Raw genomic sequence first — 14,743 nt, 5'->3', positions numbered from 1 at the left:
GACGGACATACATAGATCAATCAAATTTTTTTTCGATACTGTTGATTTTGATATACGCCTATATATACGTCTATATCTATCTCGATTCCTTTATACCTGTACAACCAACCGTTATCCAATCAATGTTATAATACCCTGTGTACAAGTATAGCTGGGTATAAAAATTTACTGGTCACGGATAAAAGACAGTGCAAAAACTGCATTGTGCATTGTTTTCAAATATATATGTTTGATTGGTTAACCGCTGTTTAGAGCCAGGTGGACTTTTATAAAATGCCTGGATGCTGTCACTAAACTTACGGAGCCTGCAACGATATCTCCTTCTTCCGCAATGAATCGTGCCTTTGTAAAATATAAAATTAAGACTGTAAATAAGAGCACGGCAAATATTCGTAATTCGTTAATAGGCACGAACATTTTGGTTAAGCAAAAAATTATTTTCAACTTTGTGTAGCGGTCTTTAAATATTGCATGCTTTTCACTCTGATGCTGATTTTAAACTGGATTTCTGATGATGAGATCTTGCAATAATTGTAAATGCTGCTCATTGTTCATGTATGTGCGTGCATTAAGCTGTTCGTTAAAAGACGCTTTCTTCTCCGGGCGGATATCATGCATCTTGGTTTAAAAAAGCAGTGCAAAATTACACAAAGAAAAAAATATTAACGAAAATAGATGTTTACGATCTGTAGCTAATATTTGCTAAAGCAATGTTTTCAACAACAAACGAACAAAATTCTGAACTCTATTTGTACTTCAACTGTTTCCGTTTTAAAAACGCACTATCTCAGAACTCAGTTCTCAGATTTTTCTCATAAACGCCCTACGCATCGGTAAAATGTATTGAACTTGTGCTCAGATAGGGCTTTTTCGAAACCAATTCGGAAATAGGGCGCTTTTAAAACGGCAGCCGAGATGGGGTGATATTGCCCTCGCCAGTCTTTACATCGACTCTCGTTTTTGCAAGACAGGAAAACATAATTTTTGTACTACTAAAGAATCTTTGGCTCTACAGATCCAATGGTACAAAATGGTTTTTCTCCTAAAATTACTTATTTGCCCATTTTTAGCTTGCTCCTCCGTTAATGATGGGACCTAGATGTTTTATGTCGACTCCAAACGGCTGCTCGTAGTGTTTGCCTAACCACTACCGAGAGGCGACCCCGTTTATAAAAACTTTTTTCTAATTGAAAAAAAACTTTTTTTTTTAATTTTTGATGTTGCTTTGCTTGGGACCCACTCAGGACATTTGGTTTGGTAGGCGTAGCACGCTACCACCTCACCACGGCGGCCCCCTACAACGTGCTTTGCTGCGCTCAAATGCAGCATGGCTCTATAGACAGAACCATTTTTATCGAGGCAGAGCAACGTAATTTATCATAGTGGTTGTTTTTTCTAGCTCGCTGGACACTTATGATGGTCTGCTGCGTCAGCATCTTCTCGACGGCAAGCTTACGTTGGGTCACTGCATGCATTGTCTTCGCTAAGCAAATTAAGAGAAGGCGAGTGTTGCACATAATCGACCAAGCAGGAAATGCGTGGACCCAAGCATGCGGCTGTAAGGTGTCGATGATCATGTGAAGGTCTTACAACCTTAGAACAAGAAAGTTACTCTTATCATTAAAAATAGAGTACTTTAGACTCATGACGGGTATTCTGCCTCGGCTCTGCCTTCCGGCATCAAACGATTTTAAATAAAACCTCGTCACAGATAGCAGATGTAGGAAGCTCGGGTTGGAGGAGGAAGCGATCGAGCACGTTTTGTGCTCGTGCCCCGCGCTTGCCGGGCCATTAGGTGTGATACAGCTATCAGATCTACATAGAAGCAGCAAAATTCATAAGTCCTTGAACGTTTCTAATATTTTTAAAGAGGATGTAGTTAGGGGTTTTCAGTTTGATCGTTGAACAAACTTCTGGTAACTCTAGTAAAACCAAAACAGTAAAACTTAACCTAACCTAAGGGAACTTTACTGCCTTTTTGCTATGGACGACAGCGTACTGAACTACCTTCCTGGTACGTACGCTTTCCAAACATACTCTAGTCAATAGTAAAACAATAAAACTTCACCGGGACCCTGGATTTCGACAACTGATTTTTGGTGATCTTAAGCGACAGTTAAGTGAACAGCTATATCGCTCAGCAGAAAAAAACACTTATATTACAGATCAGGAGAACTCTCTCTATCGTTCGTATGAATGCTTTTCGAAAAATACAAATACAGCGTGCTACTTCTAAAAGCTTAATTTTAGAACTTAATACATAATATTTCGCAAGGGGAGCTTTAATAAATTTTCAAAAAAAAGTGTACGCATGTAACGAAGGGCTTAATGTACATACAAATATGAATGTTATTCCTGCTCCAGAGTTTCATCGAATTCATAAATGATGATAACAATAAGCAGCATCTTTATATTACGAAAGATTCAGATCTACATGTGTACATACCTAAATACAAATTAATTATCTCGCCGAACGATCTTACATTACTGAATTTAGAATTGGGTGGCGATGAGGCCAATCGTGGGTGGTGCCCTGAAAGTTTGTCTTGGAAAGATGATTCATAAGACATTTGTTCTAAAAGGTTGACGTAAAGCTGAATACAGATCATTCAGTGTTAAAATTATTTCTATGCGAATCAAGGCGAGGGAGAGTTTCCGCCCCAAAAGCCATCGAAGCTCTATAAATCTGTGACACATATATCAATTATGCACTCAAATAATTTTTTTCCAAAATGGGAATGCATTTCTTCTCAAAACCATAAACTTTTTCTAAAGACAAAAGAAAAGTCTATCTAATATGCATGAAATTTTTCTTAATTTTTATAAAAATTCATATAATAAATTGAGGAAAAAATTTCTTTGCTTATTGTCATTCTTACGTGTGAGGATACAGATTTGGATTTGAAGTACACTGAAAAATATACATATGTAGTACGAGCATTCCATGGAAAATCGTAAATTTTTGCTCTCCTTATTAGGTTTCAATGCCTATATACTTTAAACTAGCCGGACCCGTACGCATCTTACGCAACAAAAATCAATAAAAACTTACATGCGCTTGCGCTGCCATCTGGCGAATGTTAGCAACTGCCGGTAATACAGTGTTAGTTCTAATAAAATATTCACAATAGTGCCATAGTACAAATAGATTTAATTGCGTGCTCAAAATCGTTTATTTTTTACAAATTATTTTAATAAAATATAGCTAAACAAAAGCTCTACGACCAATAATGCCCAAAGCTCGATAATAGCACAAATCTCCATCTTTACAATCAAAACTTTATTTATAGATTTGGATTCCAAATAAGAGCGAAAAAAGGACTTGCACATAAAAACAGCAATTAGAAACAAGTAAGGAAGGCTAAGTTCGGGTGTAACCGAACATTACATACTCAGCTGAGAGCTTTGGAGACAAAAAAGGGAAAATCACCATGTAGGAAAATTAACCTAGGGCAACCCTGGTATGTTTTTGTATGACATGGGTATAAAATGGAAGGTATTAAAGAGTATTTTAGAAGGGAGTGGGCTAGTTCTATAGGTGGACGCCATTTCGGGATATCGCCATAAAGGTGGACCATGGATGACTCTAGAATGTGCTTGTACGCTATGGGAATCAAATTAAAGGTATTAATGAGGGTTTTAAAGGGAGTGGTCCTTAGTCGTATATGTGAACGCGTTTTCGAGATATCGACCAAAATGTGGACCAGGGTGACCTAGAACTTCACCTGTCGGGTACAGCTAATTTATTTATATATGTAATACCACGAACAATATTCCTGCCATGATTCCAAGGGCTTTTGATTTCGGCCCGCAGAACGTTTTCATTTTCTTCTACTTAATATGGTAGGTGTCACACCAATTTTGCAACGTTTTTTCCAAAGTTATATTTCGCGTCAAAAAACCAATCCAATCACCATGTTTCATCCCTTTTTTCGCATTTGGTATAGAATTATAGAATTTTTTTCATTTTTCGAAATTTTCGATATCGAAAAAGTGGGCGTGGTCAAAGTCGGATTTCGCCCATTTTTAATACCGAGATAAAGTGAATTCAGATAAGTACGTGAAGTAAGTTTAGTAAAGATATATCGATGTTTGCTCAAGTTATCGTGTTAAGGGGCAAGAGGAAAGACAGATGGTCGACTGTGTACAAAAACTAAGCGTGGCTTCAACCGATTTTGCTCATTTTCGCAGAAAAAAGTTACCGGCCTAGAAGCTATGCCTTACCAAATTCCACAAGCATTGGTAAATTTTTGTTCGACTTATGTCTTTAAAAGTATTCTAGACAAATTAAATGAAAAAGGGCGGAGCACCACCCATTTTGAAATTATATAATAATTTTTGTATTTTGTTGCACCATTTGTTGCAGTTGAATATTTACATAATTTACTTAGATACTGTAAAGATATTGAATTTTTTGTTAAAATTTGACTTAAACAATTTTTTTTTAAAGTGGGCATGTTCGTCATCCGATTTTGCTAGTTTTTATTAAGCAGACATATAGTAATAAGAGTAACGTTCCTGCCAAATTTCATCATGATATCTTCAACGACTGCGAAATTATAGCTTGAAACACTTTTAAATTACCTTCTTTTAAAAGTGGGCGGTGCTACGCCCATTGTCCAAATTTTACTAATTTTCTATTCTGCGTCATAAGGTCAACCCACCTACCAAGTTTCATCGCTTTATCCGAGTTTGGTAATGATTTATCGCACTTTATCTGTTTTTCGAAATTTTAGATATCGAAAAAGTGGGCGTGGTTATAGTCTGATTTCGTTCATTTTAAATAGCGATCTGAGATAAGTGCCCAGGAACTTATATACTAAATTTCATTAAAATACCTCAAAATTTACTCAAGCTATCGTGTTTACGGACGGACGGATATGGCTAAATGAATTTCTTTTTTCGCCAAAATCATTTTGATATATAGAGCCCTAAACTATCTCGATTAGTTTATGCCGTTACGGATTACCGTTATGCGAACAAAATTAATATTAATTAATGTGAGCTCTGCTCAGCTGAATATAATAATATATAAGATATATCAGACCTCAACGTCCCAAGGAGGAAGAATTTAAAATTAGTATCAGCTGAGGAAGAATAGTTGAAAAAAATGTTATAATAAAATAGAAAAAGTAAAGGTGTCTGAGTTCGGGTGTAACCGAACATTATATACTCAGCGTGAGCTTCAATTGTACATTTCATTTCAGATAAATTACTTTTCTACATAACACGTGGCACCGCCCGTTTAAAATAAAAATGTCTCCCCATTTCCTCTTACAGTAAAACTTGATAAGTGAAATATTATTGAATCAAAACTATTTTTTGCTAATTTATAGGTTATTATTCTAGTCTACGACCCTTTTAAACTTTAATGTTATAATTCAATTTAGTAAGTAAAATTCTATTGATGCAAAGCTCTTTTTTGCAAAGATATAGCTTTTGTTATTCTTCCCTGACCCTTTAAAAATCTTTTATATAAAAGTGGGCGTGGTCCTTAACCTATTTCGTTAATTTTTCTTCAAAGTATTCCTTATAGTAAAGGCAACCTTTCTGCCGAATTTTGTTACGAGAGGTTTAACGATTTTTGATTTATGTTTAATAATATTTGTAAAATTGATTTTATAACAAGTGGGCGGTGCCACGCCCATTTAAACTTTTTTTCTTCAAATTTTCATCAAGAGTCTCAATATCAGTCCACACATCAAATTTCAACATTCTAGGTGTATTATTTACTAAATAATCAGGTTTTTTGTGTTTTCCAAAATGTTATTAATACAAAAAGTGGGCGTGGTTATCATCCGATTTCGCTTATTTTCAATACCAATCTATTTTGGGCCCATATAAGCCCGTGTTCCAAATTTGGTGAAGATATCTCAATATTTACTCAAGTTATCGTATTAATGGACAGACGGACAGACGGGACATGGCTCAATCAAATATTTTTTTCGGTACTGATGATTTTGATATATGGAAGTCTATATCCATCTCGATTCCTTTATACCTGTACAACCAACCGTTATCCAGTCAAAGTTAATATACTCTGTGTGCAAAGCACGCTGAGTATAAAAACAAATTGAATAATTAAATAACTCTCAAAAATTCCTAAGCAACCATTTTTTTATTTCCTTAGCAACCATCATTGCCGAGGGGCGACGCCGCTTAGAAAAACGTTTTTAATTGAGAAAACTTGTTACTAAATTGTCGATGCTGCTTTGCTTGGGACTTCAGCCAGAATTCTCAAAACTGAATTTCTTACGTGTCCCGTAAAAAAGATTTATTTAAAAAAATTTCTTTCAAACAAACGTACTTAAAATTCTTTTGGCATTTCAACAAACCTTATAACATTACAAAATTGCCTGATGATGATTACGTTGGCGGTTTTCGAAATGGGTCCATCGCAATATGCCAATAAATTTCTCTTTCTTTTCAGTTTCTCTTAGAAAAACATAATAATTGAAATTCAATTATTATAAGCCGGTGTTAAGCTCATGAATTCTTAAATATAAGTATAAACTGAACACACCATTAAACAAACATACATAAATATGTACAACTGAGCCCGAGTTTACAAAGCTTCTCATTCTCAACGAAGAAGAACTTTACAAAAACAAATCTACATTGCACACAAATCAATATAGAGACAAAATGTCTCAATTGTGTTGTTAGTGTAGAAATAAGAAAAACTGAATTAAGCATGAAAACAAATACCAGCAGGATGGCCTAGTGGTTAAAGGCTACTGCAGTTTCACCATGAGATTCACGGTTCGAATCCCGGTGAAACCTTTGATAACATTACAAAATTGCCTGATGATGATTACGTTGGCGGTTTTCGAAATGGGTTCATCGCAATATGCCAGTAAATGCTTCTTTCTTTTCAGTTTCTCTGAAAAACATAATAATTGAAATTCAATTATTATAAGCCGGTGTTAAGCTCATGAATTCTTAAATATAAGTATAAACTGAACACACCATTAAACAAACAAACCTTAATACAATTCTATCAAATATAGTATTTCATCTTTTTTATATTGGTAGATTAGTTCAAGTTTCACCTGACTGGATGGTGTTCCGTTCAAACAGATGCTTTTATGCGACTTTTCACACAGATGCCCAAATATTTCAAGTACAAGTTTATATTAATATACCAAAACATATGTATAAATGCACAAAATACTTTGCCTGAAAAAGTTATAGCTTTTCTTTTTCGTTAAAGGTTAAAAACGGAAAAAACTGTTCGATTTGTCCCGTATCAACCATGGAATGCTCCAGTAGCATTTATTGTGTAGATCGGGTGGAACACTATCACCTTAGCTGGGTGCTTCAAAGCTGCCTCCGTTTATGATGACGTAGACAACTTCCCTCTAGGATCTGAACACTCTTTGAATGTTGGTTAGCAGGTCGCACTATTCGTTTTTCAACTTTCGCCGAATTTTTGGGCATTGCCACGCTCTTTTCTTTCAAAAAAGTTAAATACAGTTTTCAAGTCAAAATTACAAAGTTGATCATATAATATTTTAGCAGTGTACCCTTATAAATGACGGAAATATCCCGTGAAGTATTAATTATCACAGAATTATTAAGCTATTGCATGGATTTTATCGCGGGCTTGGCGATTAAATCAACAAAAACCGTAACGGATATTTGTCAAAAGAGGTTCGAAAAGGTTCGAAAAAGGTTCGGTGTTAGCAACAGGCCAAATACATAAAATTGGATCTCTATCATAAAGTTACAGTTTAAGTTTAAGTTTAAGTTTAAGTTTAAGTTAAAGTTAAAGTTAAATTTAAAGTTAAAATTAAAGTTAAAGTTAAAGTTAAAATTAAAGTTAAAGCTAAAGTTAAAGTTAAAGTTAAAGTTTAAGTTTAAGTTAAAGTTAAAGTTAAAATTAAAGTTAAAGTTTAAGACAAAACTTGATTTAATATCAAAGAAAACAAAATGATGCATAAATATTATAATTGCATAAGTTGATAATATGCAATAGCTTTACCGCGGCAGTCCCCGAGTGCCACACGTTCTTTTTTTTTTAATCTTGAAATAATATTTAATTTGTGCAGGAGTTTTAGTCGGGGTCAGAGGAAGTAGTGCGTTGAATTTCACTACAATACATTTCTTTAAATGAAAGTTATTGCAAAAACCGTGTGATGATGACCCCTCGGACAAATAGGCTGATGGATTTACCGATGAATGGATGAGCAATGCTAGCATACATTTTTTTTTTTTTTTGGTTTGAGAATACCGTTTTTCCGATTGACTTGAGTAGGATATAAAACAAATCGCTAGGCGCCATCACCGATTAAGTCGATAGTAGCTACCGAAAATATCGGATTTTTTTCGTGATTTCTAATGTCTTTTTGACGTTTATTAAGGTGAATTTTGATCACTAATGTCTGACTGTTCATATATATTGTGGCGAATATTATCAGTTTCGATTAGTAGCTATGCCGCAAGTAAATAAATGCTGCACAACAAGAACAAAGCAAGCAGATGAAAAACGAATAATGCGGCAGTTACCCACGAACGTACGTAGAAAAAACGTGTCAGCTGACACGACCTATCTTATGAGTGTGCAATGTAAACGAAAACTCACCGACGTGCAACGCCCGTACGTACGTAGCCCGGAACGTAGAAATCAAAACAATTTTGATTTTTTCCGTAAGAACGTGTCAGCTGATCGCTCTCTCACTAGACAGAGTTGCCTAGTAAACTTTTGTGCGCTAATTTTTGACCGTTTGCAATTTTATGCAAAAACGCCTAATTAAAGTTTGAAAAATTGTGGAAATAATTCGAAATAATTATGTAAAAGCGCTGATTATAAATATTTAATCTATTTATACTTATTTAATATGTATTCCGGCCTTTTACAATATCAAAAATTAAATTGGAAAAAGTTGATGTTTCCATAAGCATACATGCAAAATGGTCAATGGCAACAGTGCTTATCTGTAAACAATACACACACAAATATGTTATGTACATGTACACAGACGCACACATTGATTCCTACGGGCTTGAGAGTTCGGTCAAACGTGCTTCGTACGACAAACGTCCTTGCGTACGGCACACGTCGGTGGGTAACTGCCGCATAACTGCTGCAATATCCGCACAAACGTCGACAATGGCATCTCAACTGGAATCTCAAGATACATGTCTAACATCCAAATGGAAATACAACTGAAAGTATAGAAGACGTATACGACTTCTAAACTGAAGTCGCAGAAGACACTTTTAATATCCAAGATGGAAGCACAAAAGGGATCGCAACTGTGGAGTGACGTGACAATAAAATGCCTCAAGTGCAGGAACCCAGGTCAGATTGCACGTCATTGCGGCCCTAGTGATTCCAATAACAGATGCTGGCTTTAGCGCAAAGCTGAAGGAGATAAGCTGGGGTGGGAGAGGTGCATAAAGCGAGAATTTGCTCCAGCTATTGAATATCCCACTATCGCTTTACCAAAAATCGGAAGAAAGCCGAGAAGACTTACTGTCGAAGGATATGTGTATGGAAGCAAATACTGTCTTTAGATATGAGTACATCTCATTCAACATCAAACCGTTCTGATTTGGTCAATAGGAGAATAGAGTCATTACACGGTCCAAGATTGCGTACGGTCACTGAAGAGTAAAACCAAGTTCAGGGAGATGTAATATGTGAAGTCGCAAATGGGGAGTTCATGGTTCTATACAAATTTGTTGTGGCAGGGATTGTTGATGAAGTCATGCTGGCAGTGGACTTCTTAGTTGTCCATGGCACAAACATCGGCGTGCAAAGAAGGATTATGCGATATAAGAACACGGATGTTCCCCTCAGCTTCGGCTATTATAAAGGGCTCAGCACTAGACTGGGCAAAGATTGATGGGAAGTATGGGAGAAACAGATCAAAGCCCAATGTACCTGCAGGAAAATATTGGCATTGACAAAACCAAATGCATGCACCCGAAATAAGGAAATAACTTCTCCAAAAGAATGCAAGGATGGTCCCAAGCTAGGACCACCTACTGTTGTGAATCATCAAATCGACACTGATGATGCAAGGCCAATCCGAAAAGCTATTCGAAGCGTTCAATTGGCTAAACGGCAGAGTGTGAGACACTGCAACAAAATCATGCTTAGTAAGATGATCAGGTATGAAAAGGTAAACAATTCTAAGGGTTTCCTGGGGCAAGATGTGGTACTGTTATCCAACCCTCACTGACGGAAAGGTGCTCCATATAAATTTCAGTGTAGCTGGTAAAGCAGATCAGCGATGTCATCTTCCGCATACGAAACATGGAGAAACCACGAAATAAAAGGAGGTTGGTTCATTTGTAGAGGTTAGTAGAGTTTGGATCAAGAGTTTTGTCTGATCGGGACGATCAGACTAAGGTGAAGGGCAATGTGGCGAATACAGCAGTTTCAATACGTGACTACGCTAGTAAGTAAATGCTGCACAACAAAAGTAAAGCAAGCAGATGAAATAAAAATCAGCTACACATACCGTAAACGGTAGCTTAGAGCGCAGAGAATATTTCACACCCACTTACACAGCACCTAAAAGCGCAGAAAATATTTCACACACATGTACACAGGAAGAAAAAGCGCATTTGAGATACAGAAACGAGAAATAAATAAGCAAATAATCGAGACGTTTGTTGGCGAAAAGTCCAGACACTGGGAGAAATAGATGAACGAGGATTATTAAGAGTACAAAAGCCACGTAATCCAAGTGATGGTCACTCAGTTGATTTTAAAACGTTGTTAGTTAAGAGCAAGAGTAATTTAATTGGAAAGTACTACTACCATAGTAGTGTTGATAAATAAATAAGCGTATAGGATAACAGAAAGTGCAGAATAATCAAAAATCCTTAAAATTTGTTACAATGTGTAAACTTGTATTGTTTCGCACAAACATAGGTTGGGTTAGGTTGAACTGGCCGGTCCATGAGGACCTCACATAGACTGGATGATTCCGTAGTGTTACCAGAAGTTTGTTTTAACGACCAAACTGAAAACCTTACCAAAAACCAGTACCTATGTTATAAAATGACTCCGTCCTCTTGGCAAATACTAGAAGCTTCTTAGGAATTAAGCCACTTGCTGCTTTTAGATCTGACAGCTGTATCACACCTAATAGCTGGAGTCTTAGCCTAACAAGCGCAGCGCACGAGCACAGAACGTGCTCGATCGTTTCCTTCTCCAGTCCGAACTTCTTACATCTGCTATCACTGAACAAGCCTAATTTAAAGGGATGTGACGCCAGAAGGCAGTGTCCAGTCATAATACCCGTCATTAGTCTACAGTCCTCTTTTTTAATGATAGAAGCAACTTTGTTAGTCTAAGGTTGTAAGACCTACACATAATCTTCAACACTTTACAGCCCCGCGCTTGAACCCACGCCTTTCCTGCTTGGTCGATCATGTGCACCTCTCGCCTTCGCTTAATTTCGCCCAGTCTAATTGGGACGTCTACGGAACAAGCTTCAAGGGATGCGCCCTTTTTAGCTAGTTCATCCGCTTTTTCATTCCAATCTATTCCCATATGCTCTGGGACCCAATATAGATAGATGTACGCTTCTCCCTATCCCGATTCTCTCCATGGGTTTTTTACACTCTAACACGCATTTAGATGCTCTGCTATGCGAGATTATTGACTTAATTGCTGATTGACTGTCAATATAAAATTTAACACGGTTGCAGCTTAAGCTATTCTCTTCCAGGGTTTCTACCGCTTTTTTAATCCCTCAGTCTGTAGGATCTGTTTATTTCCGGATCAGTACAGTATACCGCAGACCCTACTCTTTCCATTACTTTGGAACCAGCTGTGCACACATGTTTCGCCTAATCCGCCATTTGAGCACGCTTGCGCCAACCTTCCACCTCTATTTTGGCCTTAAGATCGCCCTCGAAGCGCGGATGGGGAATCAGGTAGTCTGTTCGTCTTGTGATTGATGACGCTATACTACTATGGCCGTATGGTCGGCGCTCAAGCTGCCCCGAGGCACTGAGCCTGGTTGCAGTTGCTAACGCTATGTTCTTTACTGCCAGGTATACAGGTGGAATGTGCAGAATGGCATACAGTGCAGCAGTCGGGATTATTTTCAGGACTCCGTAATGCTAGGCATTGATAGTATGCATACCCCCTCTAATTTTTTGAGGTAGGTTGTTTTTGTGTGGCTTTCCACCAAACAAGAACTCCATAGTATAGAATAGGGCTTACAATCGCTGTAAAAATCAAATGTGAAAGAGAGGGCGATAAGCCGCACGTATACCCTAGCATTCTTTTACACGCCTAAAGTGCCGTTGAAGCCTTCTTGGCCCTCTCCTCCACGTTGAGCTGCCATGACAGCTTACTGTCTAGGATGATTCCTAGATATTTTGTGCAAGGTTTCTCCTGTAGGGTTACCTCTCCTAACTTAGGCCTGATCCAATTTGGGACCTTGTACCTCTTTGTAAACAAGACTATATCCGTCTTCTCCGCGTTGACTTTCAACCCAAAATTTGATGCCCAGGTATGAATATCCCGTAACGCCCGATCCATCAAAGAGCTAATCGTTGGAAAGCACTTTCCACTTATGACAATTGCAACGCCATCTACGTAAGCCGTAAGTTTTACGGGCCCCTCATCGAATCGCCTGAGCAGTTGGTTGATGACCAGCGTCCACAGCACAGGTGATAGCACCCCTCCCTGCGGCGTGCCCCTGTCCACTGATTTCGTGGCCTCGTACAACCCCCATTGTGATGTAATCTTCCTGCAATTTAACATTTCGTTAAGGCTGGATGTACTTTATTGTAATTAAGACCATCCATAATCGTTAATTTAGAAACATTATTGAAAGCCCCGGCAATGTCCAAGAAGACTCCTAGAGCATACTCCTTATATTCCATAGATTTCTCTATGCTTATTACCACCCTATGTAATGCGGTGACTACCGACCTGCCTTTGGTGTACTCATGTTGTGTTGTGGAGAGCAGCTTTTCATCCACGTTGGACTTTATGTACACATCTATCAGCCTCTCAAAGGTTTTGAGCAAAAATGATGTTAAGCTAATGCGTCTATAGTCTTTGGAATACACGAGACCGATCTTTCCCGCCTGTGGTAGGAAAGCTGCATGAGCAGTTCTCCGAGAGTGTGGTACATAATTTGGTTTTATGCACCCATCGAATATTATTTTAAGTCATTCCACGACCGCTCTACTTGAAACTTGTACCGGGAATATACCATCTGGCCCCGGCGATTTCAACTTACAAAAGTCTTCACTGCCCATTCGATCTTGGTATCGGTCACCAAGCCCGGCACTACCCGCTCCGTGATCGAAGTGTGAGTGCTGTCTGCTGGCTCCTCTGAACCATCTCCCGATGGGAAATGTGTATCGAGAAGCACCTCCAGGGATTCCTCACTATTACGTGACCATTCCATGTCCTCTTTCTTTATTAGTCACTGGACTATATTTCCCCTTGCTAGGATTTTCTCAACCGTGCTCTTTCGCTGGAGCACTCTATGTCCGTACAGAAACTTTTCCATGTGGTTCTCTTCTTCCCTGGAAATTTCACGCTTGTAGATCCTCAGTAGATCCCTGTGCTCGTCCCGACATGCTTCGCTTTCCGCGGTCTTTGCTAATTTAAACATTTCTTTTATCTGTCTTCTTAGAAGACTCAGCTCATTGCTCCATCTTTGCTTTTCCTCTGAATTTCCTTAGAGGGCAAGCTTTGTTATACGCAGTCATAAACGTCTTTGTTAGGACAGTTGCTCCACATTGGCAACATCTTTGGGTTGTCCCAGTTTTGTTTCTACCTGTTTCTGGAATTTAGTCCAGTTCGTTGACCTAGCGTTTCTAAAGGTTTCTCCCTTCTCTACCCTATTTAGGGGGATGAGGAAGCTGATATACGCATGGTCGGAGAAGAGTGCTCTATCAAGAACCATCCAATCATATATTGATATATCACGTTCGGAGCTCAATGTAATATCAAAACATTTCTGGATGTTGGACCAATGTATGTAGGGACATAACCCATATTGGCTATCTGCAAATTGGTTTGCAGGATGTAACAAAATAGAGATTTGCCTCTCTCGTTTGTATCTGCTCCTCCCCACGCATTGTGGTGCGCATTTGCATCCGCGCCTATGACCAACCGCCCTTTGCGCCCTTCGTCCTGTACTAGCCTCTTGAACTTTAAGTTAAACGTTTTTATTGAAAACAATACTTACATGAAGTAGTTATAATACTAAACGCTAGAAAATAATTAGGTAAGTTCTAGGTACTAGTCATCACACTCCTCATGAATCTAGGGCATTGATCAGACAATTAAATAAAAGCATTGGGCGCGTGAAATTTCTAAAAATGTGAGGCATATCATAACCTTGTTAAGGTTCAGTTGGTCTTATTTATGACTATCAATAGAAATTTGACGCGTCCAACGCTATTATTTAATTGTCTCATCAATGCTCTAGATTGATGAGGAGTGTGATGACTAGTACCTAGGACATACCTAATTATTTTCTAGCTTTTAGTATTATTATTACTTCATGTAAGTATTGTTTTCAATAAAACCGTTTAATTTAACAACATTTTTTTAATTATTTTATTTTCAAGTTTTTAGTCTTTATTTAATTGCCTATTATTTCCCATTCCATTTAGTTCATTTAGTGACTCAGGACTCCTTCCTGACAATTTGTTACAATCTAAATCCTCAATACATGATCCTTCCAAAGACTTTACTCGACTCTGCGCCACGTATGCTTCCCTCCTCCAACTCCAAAATATTTTGATG

This window comes from Eurosta solidaginis, chromosome 3 (assembly GCF_040869045.1).
Source record: "Eurosta solidaginis isolate ZX-2024a chromosome 3, ASM4086904v1, whole genome shotgun sequence".
NCBI lineage: Eukaryota > Metazoa > Arthropoda > Insecta > Diptera > Tephritidae > Eurosta > Eurosta solidaginis.
This window is presented reverse-complemented; position numbering follows the sequence as displayed.